At 42.8% G+C, this 14819-nt stretch overlaps 1 protein-coding gene across 2 annotated transcripts in view; it reads left to right on the forward strand.

Moving 5' to 3' along the window:
• Window positions 1–468: 468 nt before the first annotated feature.
• LOC138304173 (sulfotransferase 1C1-like) overlaps window positions 469–14819 on the forward strand; it is a 283807-nt gene continuing 269456 nt past the window's right edge. Inside the window, exon 1 of one of the 2 annotated variants that reach the window (XR_011205515.1) lies at window positions 469–558. The gene's annotated coding sequence lies outside the window, so the exon portion shown is untranslated. The remainder of the gene's footprint in view (window positions 559–14819) is intronic. The other variant, XM_069244005.1, reaches the window with a different exon arrangement.

The following is a 14819-nucleotide window of genomic DNA, read 5'->3' on the forward strand; positions in this document are numbered from 1 at the left end:
TATATATATATATATATATATATATATATATATATATATATATATATATAGATATGTAGTATGCCATTTGTTGTGTGGCTTATGTCTTTGGATGGCTTAGCTCATGCTTTGGCTCTCGGGGCCTAGAGGATCCTTGGCTCAGCGTTCCCCAAGGCTGTTAGTGTCCCATGCTATACTTCATGCTGTACTTCAGGACATAGCAAACAATGTGCTCAGACGCACAATGCTTATTTTGTAGTTTCATTCACCACAATCCTGGGCCAATGGCATTAGAGCACCTGACATGAGCGCAGAACATGTTGCACATTCTTTTTTTGTCACATGACCATTACGTGAAATTGCAAACAATCATAAGATGCTAAGCTGAGCCAGGATTCAAACATGGCTTTGGCAGTTCCAAAATCAGCAGCTCTAACCCCCAGGCATTATCTCCACCCCCAGCCACATGGACACAGCGCATTTTTATGAGTATATTATCATTTTGAAACTCTGCTACATGGATTAATGCTGCTAATTCCTGCTGCCGGACTCCCTCGCTCGCCAGTGAAAGCGTTAAAGGTAGGGGGGATCAGCCCAAAATACTAACAGCAGTTTGCTTTTTGACAGCTGGGGATGATTTACCATCAAGATCTCCCTTAACGGGGGTTTGCAGCCGCTCAAGGTTAGGAGCTGCGCCCAACCAAGAAGGGAGGCTGCCGGAGAGCCCATTTTTCAAGAACCAGGCGCAACACCTTAACTGGGGTCAGAGGGGAGAGTAGGCTTGCTTTTTAACCCGTACAAACATGACTCCCTCTCCTAGACACTTTTCTGGTAAATCTTTTTTATCTTAACATTCACAGGCAGTATTTCACACTCAGCGATCTGTTATGGTGTTAACATATGTTGGGTTTGGGGTGTGGCGTCACGGGGGAGGCTTTTAATGTTTAGATTGCTGCAAAACGAGAAAGAGGTGGGGAGGAATATTACCTGTACTTTTGAAAGTAAGTATGAGAGATTGTGTGTGTGTGTGTTTCTGAGTGCACGTGCCTTTGCCTGAGCGTGCACATCCCTGAAAAATAAGAGCTCCCGATGCAGGGGTAGTAAATGATTTAGCCTGGTAAAATATGATGACAAATAATCAAGTGAGTAGCCAAAAAACATAAATTTAATACCACCCCACACTGAACCTTATGAAACCAACGCGTGAGGCAAACAAACCTAGCAGTCATGTGTGGCATTGCTTCCGCCTGAATGACCGAAAAATCTTTCCTTCTCCCAATCCTACTTTGTGTATTGCTCTTCTCTCCTTGTTGCCATCTTTCTTTCTCATGTCTTTCTATCTTTCTTTCTCGCCATCCTTTCTGAACATCCACCCATCTTTCTGTCCTCTTTACGTCCATTCTACTCATCCTTCTTTCTTTCTCTTTCTTTCTCATCGATCTATTCTTTTTCTTTATCGTTAATTTTCCTTCGTTTCAATATCCATCCACCCTTCCTTCTAACCATGCATCTATACATCCTTCTTTCTCCTATCCATCCATGCATTCTTCTTCCTCTTTTCTTCCTTCTTTCCAGCTACCTATCATTTTCTCTATCAACCCATTCTTCTCTGCATCTACCGCTACATCTATCATTTTTCCAATACAGCCTTCTCGCCATGCTTCCCTCCATCTATTCTCCTCTCTAGCCACCTGTCTCTGCATAAAACGTCAAAGGAGCCACAAATACCCGTTTAAAAGTGTAATGCTCATAGATCTAGCTTCTGGCCCCCAACCTCTGCTCACGCTACTAAAGTAGGGGGCTCATGGCCCACGTGCAATTAATAAACAACTACTTGTGCTACGATATTGATTTAAAGAGTCCTGTTTAGCAAACATAGACATTTCTTGGGCTCTTCTAACACTTCGCCTTTCTTGCCCTCCTCACCTCCGCTGCAACTCTTCAAAGTTGGAAAAAATAGCGTTTTGTGGCTGGGCACAGACCACATGGCCCAGCTCATGAAAGTATCACTTCCAGGTGTACCTAAATTTAAAATATTCAACAGTAATGTTAATTTCACGTGACAAACGGGAAATAAGTAAATATGGTCTTTTAAGGGACTTTTGAGTGGGTCTAGAGCTTGGCTCTAGTCAGACGTTGGCACGAAGATTAGGAAAATACATTTTTAACCAGCGAAATGTGACAGGAGATAACTGCCAAGGGACCATTGAGAATCCAAGCAGAATGGAACTCCCTCAAAAGTAGATGACGCGATGGTTTGTCATCTGAAAGCGAGGCAATCAACCATACCTCCACATTTTTCTCTTTCCTTAAGTGCTTTTGGAGCTGGCGCTGGCGACGAGCTTTTGATTTTATTAAAATTATGTGTATAATATACTTATTTAAAGGGGCTTCAGCCATCTTCATCCATCTGCCTGTCGTTGTGTTATTCACATTTTGCTTCCACCCACTACAACATACAGAATGGGGCAGTGGGTCACCCTACTTAAGTGACGAGTTTATTTCACTTCCAGTGATCGCATTTTGCTCTTTCACAATGACCGTGTCTGTTCACCAGATAGTTCCCTTCAGAGCCAGTGTTTTTGTTTTTACTTTATCATTACTTTAGTGTTGCCCTTATATTGAAGAGTCTGCAGTGATATCGTGATGCTTTTACCAGATGAGTGAGCATGGCACAGTCCAGCGTTATCAGTTCTGCTCTGCTGCCACTGATGCTGTCAATTTATTTTGTTATATCCATTGCTTATCTGAGTGCCTGTATTTCACTCCACTACAGATTGTGTCCATTTGAAACTGTTCTTTATTAATTTATTCTCTTTTCTTCTGTGCATGAAGTACACAAATCAATTGAAAAATGGATACTTCTTCAGAGCACATTTATTCTGGACTCAGTTTCACCAATGGTTTTAAATAAACTTTGCTCAGGAAGGAAATCAGCCTTTATTGTATTTAATTTGCAGCACTTGTAACATTTTACTTTATTCATTTCCCTATTCCTTTGTTTCTTTCTTGCCTGCCTTTTTTCTTGCTTTCTTTCTCCCTGTCTTCTTTCCGAACTCCTTTTCAATTTCTTTCTTCCTTGCTTTTATCTTCTTTGTTGCTTTCTTCCTTCTCTTGCTTTCCTTATTGCTTTCCTTTCTTTCCACCTTTTCTTCCTTCTTTCTTCCTATCTTTCTTTCTATCTTTGCTTTTGTCTTACTTTCCATTTTTCTTCTTTCTTTCTTTCTTTTTTCTTTCTTTCTTTCTATATTTTTTTCCCTCTTGCCTTCTTTATTTTTGTCTTTCTGACTTTCTTTCATACCTTTTTCCTTCTTTTCTCCTAGTTTTTCTTTTTTTTCCTTCTTTCTCTACTTCTTTCCTATGTTCTTCCTTCTATCCTTCTTCTTGCTTTTTTACTTTCTTTCCTCCCTTCTTCTTTCTTTCCTCCCTTCTTTCCATCTTTCAAGTCTTTCTTTCATTGCTTTTTGCTTTCTGTCTTTCTATCCTTCTTTCCTTCCTTCTATCCTTTCTTTCATTCTTTCTTGCTTTCCTTCTTCCCTCTTTTCTCTCCTTCTTTCTTGCTTTCTCCCTTTCCTTATCATCTCCTTTCCTTTTTTCTTGCTTTCTTTCCTGCTTCCTTTCCTTCCTGGTTGCTTTCTTCTCTTCTTTTCCTCCTTCCTTCTCTCCTTCTTTACATCTTTTTATCCTTACTTTTTCTTTTTCTTGCTTCCTTCTTTCCTTCCTTCTCCTTCCTTCCTACCTTCCTTAATCCCTTCATTCAATCTTTTCTTCCCCTTTCTTTCCTTCCTTCATTCTTTTCTCCCTTCTTTCCTTCCTTCTGTCAGTCTTTCTCAATGGCGGCTCCTCCGCTATGGCGGAGGAGCGTCACCCCCCCCACCAGCAGCAGCCACTGCAAATACTTTAATAACGAAAGGATAATAAACAAAGTTTATTATCCTGTCGTTGTTAAAGAGGGGGGCATTGGGGATGACGAGCAAACACACATGCGCACTGTGGTCTCTTCAGCCTGGTACTGTGTTGCCGGCTGGAGAGAGCAGGCACAGGCTCCCCGTCTGCCTGGAAGCGCCCTGGCTGGGCGCTTCCAGCCAGTCCTAACGCTGCTCTGACCAGCATCAGGATTGTCCACAGGGCAGGCTGGGAGCCTGTGCCTGCCTGCTGCTGAGGAGATGGAGGAGCGGAGGCGCGGCGTGCAAGTAAGTTTAAAAAAAACATTTGTATTAATATTCCCCCTTCCCCCGCATGCCGCCCCACCCCACTCCCTGTCACCCCAGTGAGCCGTGACCTGTCTTTCTATCCTGTCATGCATTCTTTTTTTCTTTAAAGAGGCTGGCTGCTAATGGCAGAACAATTGGTGTTTTAGGTCTGTGTTACCGAAAACATTAATTTTACTTACATGTTGTGTACAACATAGGGTTTTTCAGCCACACTTCATCCCTTTGTCTGTGGTTGTGTCACCCACAATTTTCTCCAACCCAATCAAGCATGAATCAAGAGACAATGCTTCAGCCCACTTCAGCCAATGGCCAGCATCACTATCAGTTATTGCATGCTTCCCTTTTGCATTGAACACATCAACACAAAGTAATTCCCTTCAATGCCAGGGAGCAGTGTAGAAACGATTGCTTTTTTAGACCAAAGACATTTTTTCCTTTAGTCAATGCTTTTTTAAATTAAAAATCACCCAGCAGCTTCTCGAACATTAAAGTTTTGGAAAAACCATAATATGAATTGCCAAAAGGCTGGTAGGCAACGCCAGACCTGTTGGCTTTACCAATGCTTGTTGTTTTTTACTACCACCATATGCTTGAAGGGAGTCTAATGAGAGACTGTTCTCCAGAAGCTGGATCAGTTTTGAGCACATCAATTGGAAGACCACTGAGTCCAGGACATGTGTTGTTCAACTACTTTTGATGGTCATTAGTAACTTATTATCAGTGGTACCTGATGTATTGTTAGATTAGTATTGCACTTAAAAATAAGTCAAGAGAATAAAGGTTCAATATATAGGGTTGCTAGGCTTCAAATGTAATGTAATAGCCTTGGTCCGTTTTTTTGAAGATCCAATCCAAAACTCAGAGGGTTTTTCCTTCTTTCAATAGTCAAAGTATGCCACATTTGTTATGTTCGATTTAGGATTCTAGGGCCCGTATTTATACTTTTTGACGCTAATCTGCGCTAACGCAGTTTAGCGTCAAAAAAATTAGCGCCGGCTAACGCCATTCTGAAGCGCCATGCGGGCGCTGTATTTATAGAATGGTGTTAGCCGGCGTTAGCCGACCGGCGCTGCCTGGTGTGCGTGAAAAAAAAACACGTACACCAGGCAGCGCCGGCGTAGGGGAAAATGGCGTATGGGCGTCTAAAAATGGGGCAAGTTAGGTCGAGGCAAAAAAATCGTCTTAACCCGATTTGCGCCATTTGTTTACGACGCCCATCCCCCATCAACATGACTCCTGTCTTAGCAAAGACAGGAGTCATGCCCCCTTGCCCAATGGCCATGCCCAGGGGACTTCTGTCCCCTGGGCATGGTCATTGGGCATAGTGGCATGTAGGGGGGCACAAATCAGGCCCCCCTATGCCACAAAAAAAAAAAAATACTTACCCCAACTTACCTTTTCTTCCCTGGGATGAGTCCCTCCATCCTTGGGTGTCCTCCTGGGGTGGGCAAGGGTGGCAGGGGGTGTCCCTGGGGGCAGGGGAGGGCACCTCTGGGCTCCTTCAGAGCCCACAGGTCCCTTAACGCCTGCCCTGACCCAGGCGTTAAAAAGAGGCGCAAATGCGGGGTTTTTTGCCCCGCCCACTCCCGGGCGTCATTTTTGCCCGGGAGTATAAATACCACGCACATGCCTCGGAGTCATTTTTTAAGACGGGAACGCCTCCCTTGCATATCATTAACGCAAGGGAGGTGTTCACGCCAAAAAATGACGCTAACTCCATGAACTTTGGCGCTAGACGCGTCTAACGCCAAAGTATAAATATGGAGTTAGTTTTGCGTCGAATTTGCGTCGAAAAAAACGACGCAAATTCGCCGCAAACGGAGTATAAATATGCCCCTAGATTTTTTCTCCTGAACATTTTCATGATCACTATTTAGCAACTTTCATATGGCTATTTTCAACAATGGCTACCAATTTCTAACATCAAAGGAAAAAGCATCAATGAGCGGTGATTAACTGGCATATTTATACTTGTTTTGCACCAAATTAGCTTCATTTTCTTTTACACAAATTCGGTGCAAAACTAACTCGATATTTATACTTCGGCTCTAGACCCGTCTAGCGCCAAAGTTATGGAGTTAAAGTCATTTTTTGGAAGTGGAAACCTACTTTGAGTCAATGAGATGCAAAGTAGGCGTTCCCGTGCAAAAAATGACTCTATGGCCTTAGCATCATATTTATCCATCCGTGCTAATATCATGCACAGGGGAGATTATTTAACAACTGGGTCAGGGCAGGCGTAGGGGACCTCTGGGCCTATTTCCATGGTGGAACACCATGGAATAAGCCTACAGGTGCCCTCCCCAGGCCCCCAAGACACCCCCACCCACACCAGAGGGACAGCGGAGGATGGGGGACCCCATCCCAGGTAAGTATAGTTAGGACCCCATCCTAGGTAGGTATAGGTAAGTACAGGTAAGTATTTTTTTTAAGTGCCATTGGGGGCCCTGAAATGGGCCACCCTACGTGGCACTGGGCGCAATGGCCATGCTTAGGGGACCCTGGTCCCCTGTATTGACCATTGGGGTGGTGGGCATGACTCGGTCTTTTCTAAGACAGGAGTTATGTGGTATGGATGGTTTTGAGTCAGAAAAGAACGCTAGGCTGGTTAGAGTCATTTTTGTTTACTCTAACCTGCCTAATGTAATTTTCTGGTGCAAAACCCACTTCTTCCATACCGCCAGCCCCACCCGGCTAACGTCATTTTTTTAATGCTAGCCTACCCTTTGCACCGGCTTGCACCATTCCATAAATATGGTGCCCGGCTGGTGCTAAGAAATGGTGCAAGCCGGTGCTAAACTTTTTGGTGCAAAACTGCGTTAGTGCAGTTTTGCACCAAAAAGTATAAATCAAGGCCTCTGTATCTTTGGTAACATAGTTTTAACCACTGATCATGAGCTCTGATGTGGATATAACAGACTCTCCTAGCTTCACAAAATAATCTCTCATTTTGTGCACATGAGATGACATAGTTAAGTTCTGTAAATAATTTTATGATATAAGGTTTCCGTGTAGAGTTGACGAACACTGAAGGTTCTAAGGAGTTTAGTTGGTCTGCTGATGGTGGATAATTGCAGTGAATAAAGTCTCTTGCTTCATTACAATTTAACAGGACTTCGTGTGGTAATTGTTGTTGGATAACACCACATAATTTGGGGACAAGGCTGGGATAAAGGTTCCAGGCATTCACCTTAACATCCCCCATTCAGTAAAATTTGCTGGCTGTGAAATTTGCACTCACTATGAGGATCAACCTGTGGTGAGATCTGATTGATTTTAGAGAGTGTGAAAGGCCTGTGGAATCTGCTATTTGGATGGTAGTGGACTATTAAAAATAATTTGGAGAAACTTTGGATTGGGTGAGGAGCTCGGCGCCATCAGGAGATTGCTGGAATGTATTTGCAGGTCAGCACGACTGTTTGGAGTGTGTACACTCATTTTATTGTACAAAGAGAAGCTGTTGCTCAGAACAGACTCTATTTCTTTTTGAAAAGAGCCTAATTGATGTGTGATGCATTTTGGCAGACATTTTCTTTATTATAGTGCTACAAGCTCTATTTACCATTAAAATAATTATATGGAGTGTGCAATGGTGCACAGCAGACATCTTAGGTAACTGGGAAGATTCCCATTCATCAGGACACATAAAAACAACAGGGATGTGAGCAGGGTGCATCATTTTTTAATTCTTATTATCTACATCTATGGTGATTGCCACACCATGTGGACAGCAGAAGCAGTATTTAAATTGCAAATGTTGATCACAATCATCTTTGTTGCCACTTACCCGCATCTACTGTAATTGTCACACTGTCTTCTAGATGCTTATCAAAATCATCTTCATGATTCCATACAGTGACATTTGCAGTAGTGCAGCTTAAGGTCATCTTCTGTGATTGGCACACTGGTAAGCTGTGTTAAATTTATTGGTGCTGGTCATTTTTAATTTCGATGATTGGCACATTGGAAGGTCAAGACTCTTACATATCTATGTATATATTTATTTATTTATTTTGTTGTTTCTTTGAGTTTACATACTTCGGTGATTAACGCACCTCTTGGGAATTAGTGCATCTTGGTAGCATAATTGGTGATCAGTTGTTTGACACTTTTATAGTCAGATTCAACATTTTAAATGCATAATGTTTTGGGAAGTATTTCTTAAGAAGTTGAAGTCATATTATAGTCCAACAACATGCAGAATGTAACTCCATATCCTTTCTTCTTAAGTAGTCCTGCTGGACCTACAATTAAATGGTAAGATGGATAAAATCTTTATAAACTATGCAATAGTATGTGGCACAAATGTAAGTACGGAACATAAATAGTCATTGTTACTACACTGTCTAAGAGGTGAGGGGCAGGTAGTATTAGAAAATATACCTGAGTTGAGTGCCGCTGATCAGAGATCCCTGAATGAATATGAAATTTTCATATTAAAATTAGATCAACATTATTTGCCACAAGTAAGCACCATCATGGAGAGGTATAATTTTGGGTTAAGGGAGCAAGCAAAAGATCAGTCGGTGCAAGATTTTGTGACTAGTCTTTGGAAGTTGGCTTCTAGTTGCAAATTTGTCAGAACAGCAGAGGAAAGAATAAGGGATCATTTTGTATTGAAATGGGCACTTAATAAAATAGGAGATGAGTTGTGGTTGAAGGATGAACCACCACTGGATAAGGTAATTGCAACTGCTGAACATGTGGAGCACTTGATCAAGTGTGTAGATGAGTTAAGCCCTGCCAAAAATAGGATGAAAGAAAGGCAGTTCAAAGGTAGAATAAATAGTCAAGTTAAAAACAAGAACTCAAATGGTTTAGAAAGTAATAAGTTCACATGCATTTCTGAAAGTAAATAAGTAAGAATTTAAAGGAAAATGCTTTGGGTGTGGTAAAATAGGGCACAGGGCTAATGCAACTCACTATGCTGCTGTGCATGCCATTTGTAATATGTGTGGTAAGAAAGGTCACTTCTCCAAATGCTGTAGAAGTAAGAGTAAACAAATGGGCAACATGAAGTGAAGATGAATGTATTTCAGGTAAATAGAGTAAACATTGAACAGCCATCATACAAAGTAAAGACTGAGGGAGTTGAAATAGAGATGACATTCGAATCATGTTCTCATCTCACTATGATTGGTAATGACAAATGTTTGGATATTTTCACAGCTTACATTGAAATTGCAGGGAGGCTGGTGGCTATGAAGGTATATTTTGCAAGAAATGATGATGCCTTACTGATGTGGCCACATCGATGTTTACTGGGAGTCATGTTAAATACCAATGCTGTAGCTAAAGTACAGGTACAAGAAATGGATGAAACCTTCAGTACTTTTAAGGAGGGATTTAGAGAGGTATTTCATGATGGGTTAGGTTGTTTTATGGGTACACACATCACATACAATTAAAAGGGTGAAACAAGAGCTGTGGCTGCAAAAGTGAGAATAATATCTTTGAATTAACAAGTTTCAGGGCAGAAAGAAATAGAATGATTGATCGAGATGAGGATTATCGAACCAGTTGAGGCGAGTGCATGGTTGGCCCCTATTGTTGTAGGAAAAAAAAACAATGGTGAGCTTTGTTTGTGCATAGATTTATGAGAACTTAATAGAGAGTTTGTTGTGGATAGATTCTTTCAACCCAATATTGATGAAACTGTTTCCACGTTAGTAGGTGCTAAATTCTTCACAACCTTAGATTTAGCATCTGCTCTTCATCAAATTGAGTTAGATAAGTATTCACAAGAATTAATGGAATTTCTTTGCATATTTAGGGACCTTTACATTTTTTGAGAATGGCATTTGTTTTTGTCTCTGCAGCCTCTGTATTTCAAAGAGTCATGATGAATATGCTCAAAGGAATTTGAGAGGTAAGATGTTATCAAGATGATTTATTGATTTACAGAAGTGCTAAGGAGGAACATTATTCAAGAGATCATGTTCTGGAAAGGTTGAGAAAAGAAGGCATGACTTTCAGAAAGGAGAAGTGTATGTTTTAAATACAGGAAGTAAATGATCTGGGACATCGCATTACAGGTCAGATTGTGTTTCCTAAAACAGAGTTGATTGATGCAATTGTATAGTTACAGGAACCTGGGGACAAGGAGGAATTGGTATCATCCCTAGGTTTGGTTTAATATTATTATAAATTATTTCCTTGTAATGCAGATACAACTGAATATCTAAGGAAATTACCAGGCAAAAATGTAAATTTTTAAGTGGAATACCGATTGTCCAAAGGAGTTCACTTTGATAAAGGGAGCTTTAAGAAATGCTCCATGTTTACCAGCTTTCATACCAGGTGAAGAAACCTACATTGTAACAGATGCCAGTGCAAAAAGAATTGGTGCGGTCATAATTCAAAAAATAAATGGGATGGATCATTTAATTGCTTGTGCATCGAGATGTCTAAAAGGTTCTGAGTTAAATTACTCAGTAAATGAAAAAGAGTCACTGGTAATTTACTGGGTGTAAGGTAAATATTGAAATTTGATTTGGGCTATGGAAGTTAAGATACTTTCTGTTCATAAGCCTTTGAAAGATGTTTTTTAAAGGGTTAGGTGCAATCTCTTCAACAATCAGAAAATGGATCATTTCATTACAAGGTTATAATTTCACTGTTGATTATATTCCTAGGGTAGTTATTTGGTCAGCGGGTTGTTTAAACCATTTAGTGAGAGCAAATGAAATTGAGGAAGATGAAGAAACATTTTTGGATGAAGGAGTGAATGTGTATGTGGTCACTCTGGGTGCTATAGAAGGAGTAGAGTGGAATAATTAAATAGACAAGGATCAAGACATTTCTAAAGTGATTGAAATGACATTATCTGGAAGATGTCAGCAGTTGGATAAACCCTGGACTATGATTACAAACAAGCTTTCTGTGGTGAATGGAATATTTACCCTTGGAACAAAACCGGTTCCACCATTTGCTGTGCGTGAGAAAGTATCAGTCTTGTCCATGATGGAAATAAGGGTATTGTAAAAACTAAAGAGAGGCTATGATCATAATTTTGGTGGCCAGGAATGGATACCAATGTAGAAAGATTAGTGAAAGACTACATGCAAGGCCGGGTGAGTGATAAGATGGTAAAAATAGACAAATGCCCATGGTATTCAGACAGTTTCCAAAGTATCTATTGGATGAAGTAGCTATTGCCATAGTAGGACCTTTACAGGGAAAAGGCAAACTCCTTTTCTCATTGTGGTATTAGATTTGTTTTCAAGATGGATTTAGGTAACTTGTGTTAGCAATATCTCCACTTCAACTGTAATTAAATTCTTATAGGAAGTTATCCAAATTCTATTTTGCCTGACAATGATCGTCAGTTTTGTTCACAGAAGATGCAAAGATATTTAAGAGAACATGGAATTTTACATACAGGAAGTTCAATTTATCAACCAGAGACAAATGTTGCTTTAGAAAGAGTGAACAAAATTCTAAAGGAAAGCATATAGTTAGCAAGAGCCAATAACTTAAATTGGAAAACAATCCTGCAGCATAAAATAATGGTCTATTGCATGTGTCCTCAGAACACTACTGGAAAAACAACTTTCAAATTATTCAAAGGTAGATCTGCAAATTCGAAGATTTGTCCAGGTTGGATGGCATGGGACAAAGGATAAAAAAATAATGATATTGGTGAATGGAGGAGAAAAGAACTAAGGGCCTGATATAAATATTGGTGGATGGGTTACTCTGTCACAATGGTGACGGATATCCCATCCACTGAACTCTAAATCCCATAGGATATAATGGGACTTAGATTTCGGCAGATGGGTAATCCTTCATCATTGTGATGGAGTAACTTGTCCACCAATGCCTAAATCAGGCTCTAAGACATTAAGAATACAGGAAACAGTATTTGATAAGAGAAAATGTGCTGCAGACAACCAAGTTTGGTTGGGGGATGTAGTGAATATAAGGGCACTTGTGGGATATCAACCATGGTCAAAATATTCAGGGAAGAAAAAACTGATGAAGTTATTTAAAAATGCCTTTGCCAGGGTTCGTGCTACCCCATCAGGACTCTTCAGCTCTGGCCGGAACAGGAAGTGATGGGGTCACAGGGAAATCACTCATTGACAGAGGGTAGGACAATGTGGGAAGTAGGTACTCCTCTCGAGAAGTCGCTTCAGGCTTGTTTGAAGAACAAGACATTGCATGTGATTTCCTCATCTTGTCAGTGAGTAGTAATCATGATACCTCTCCATCTCACAACAACCCAGGGATGGCATTTGAATGATAGTCTAAATTTGCTCATGTCCTTCAAGCACAGGAAGGGAGGGAGTGTAACCCTATCCTCCTCAATCCTTCTGAGGGCAAGGAAAACTATTTTAAGGGAACTATTTAAATAGCCCTGGGTGATGGAGGAATACTGAACTCATACAAAAGAGTATTCCATGCCCCTACACAATTGTCTTTGATCAAGACGCAACCCAAACCCAAAGAATTTATTTTCTTTATTTCACCCTCACCCACTCCAATAGTGGCATGCTCCATCATCTGGTTCACTTTGGCACCTGTAAGCTAAAGTGGGTTCAACCGGATTTCTGAGTCTGTTTTTGGTTTTCACTATGCCTTTGTGGCCATGGTGGGAAAGTTGCACGGCTTGATCTGATAGACTGGATGGTACCACCAGGAGCGGCTCGCAGCAAGCATACACTGGCATCAGTTGTGAGTTTGTGATGGACGCTGAACAAAATTCTAGAACCTTTTTTTCTTGCGGGGTTCTCTGGGATAGTTATTCCTTTACTATATGCTACCTTCCTCACTGGAATGCTTCAGTGGCCAATAATAGATGTTCTTCAGTCTCTTGGTGGAGTATTAATACCAAGTCATGGATTCTTTGGAGAACACCCTCGCGGGCATTCATGCTGTTCCCTCTTGGACTTGGCAAACATCAGGATGTCAACTCTGACATTGATGACACCCAGCAAACGAGTATTTCTTAGATGGTGTTCTCAAATCATTGAGCTTCCAACAGGCAGGTCGCTCCTCGCTCTGCCGCCCCGCGCCACCTCCTCACCGTCCATTTCTCTTCTTTAGGGAAATCCCCAGCCGCTGCGTCTCCGCGGCCCCACCGGCCTCCCCCCTCCTCCTCACCGTCCATTTCTCCTCTTTAGGGAAATTCCCAGCTGCTGCGCCCCGCGGACCCTCCCGCCTCCCCCACCGCCTCACCATCCGTTCTCTCCTTTAGATTTTCCCACCACTGCCTTCCCCTGTGGCCCCATGCCCCAGCCTTCCCGTTCGCCCAGCCCTCCCTCCTCCCAGTTGCCACTCCCTCCCCCCAATTTATAGCAGCCGCGGCATGCAAAAGGCAAGCCCGTCTGCGCCTATCCACGCCAAGACCACGCCCAGCGCCAGCCCCCCGGTCCTCACAGACAAACCTACTCCCCCCTCACCCTCCACTCACTCAACCCAGGCCCTCGCCCCACCTGCACCCTTTCCAGCCCCACACACACTCATCACTTGCCACACCTGTCATTTCTCCTGCTCCTCATCCCTCACACCACACACCAACCATAGCGACCCCCCCGACAACAAACACAACACCCCCAACACAATACGCACCTGCTCTGCCCCCCACCAACCAGCCCTGCAGCACACCACCCCACAACCAGAACACACCCCGCAACAACACCCTCATGCACCACACCAACACCACCCACCACAATCACCTCAACTGCCTGCTCCTCAACACCCACTCCCTTCACAAACATGCCATAGAACTCTGGGACCTCATCACATCACACTCACCTGACATCGCCTTCCTCACGGAAACCTGGACCAACCCCTCCTCGGAACCCGACATAGCCATTGCCACCCCCAAGGGATACAAACTCCAACGCAAAGACCGCCTCAACAGGCCAGGTGGTGGCATCGCCATCCTACACAGGGACACCATCAAAGTCACCACCAGCTCCCAAGACACTATCGACAACACAGAACACATGCACTTTCTAATCCACATTAACAACAACTCCACCATGAGAGGTACACTAATCTACAGACCACCAGGACCACGCCCCTCCTTCTGCGACACCATCGCCGACACCATCAGCTCGCACGCCCTCACCTCCACAGACTACATCCTCCTCGGTGATTTCAACTTTCACTTGGAGAACCTACAAGACCACAACTCTACCTCCCTCATAGACAACCTCACCAACCTCGGACTCAAACAACTGGTCACCGCACCCACCCACTCAGCAGGACACACGCTCGATGCAATTTTCACTTCAAGCCAACACATAGCCTACACCCACACCACCGAACTCCTCTGGACTGACCACCACTGCGTCCACTTCTCCTTCACCAAACCCCCCACACACCACCATCAACACACCACACTCTACCGCATGTGGGACAAGATCCCCACAAAACGCCTGAACTACCAACTGGCTCACAACCCCCCCCACACCAACGACCCCAACACAGGAGCACACAACCTCTCTAAATGGATCACTACCTGCGAGACACTCTAGCCCCCCTCAGAAAACACATTGCCACCCGCAACATCAAGAACGCCCCCTGGTTCACCCCCGAACTCCAAGACTCCAAGCGCAAATGCCGCCAAGCGGAGAAAATATGGTGACAAGAACCCTCTACAACCAACTTCTCCAC

The sequence above is a fragment of the Pleurodeles waltl genome, chromosome 7, assembly GCF_031143425.1.
Source record: "Pleurodeles waltl isolate 20211129_DDA chromosome 7, aPleWal1.hap1.20221129, whole genome shotgun sequence".
In the NCBI taxonomy this organism is placed as follows: Eukaryota; Metazoa; Chordata; class Amphibia; order Caudata; family Salamandridae; genus Pleurodeles; species Pleurodeles waltl.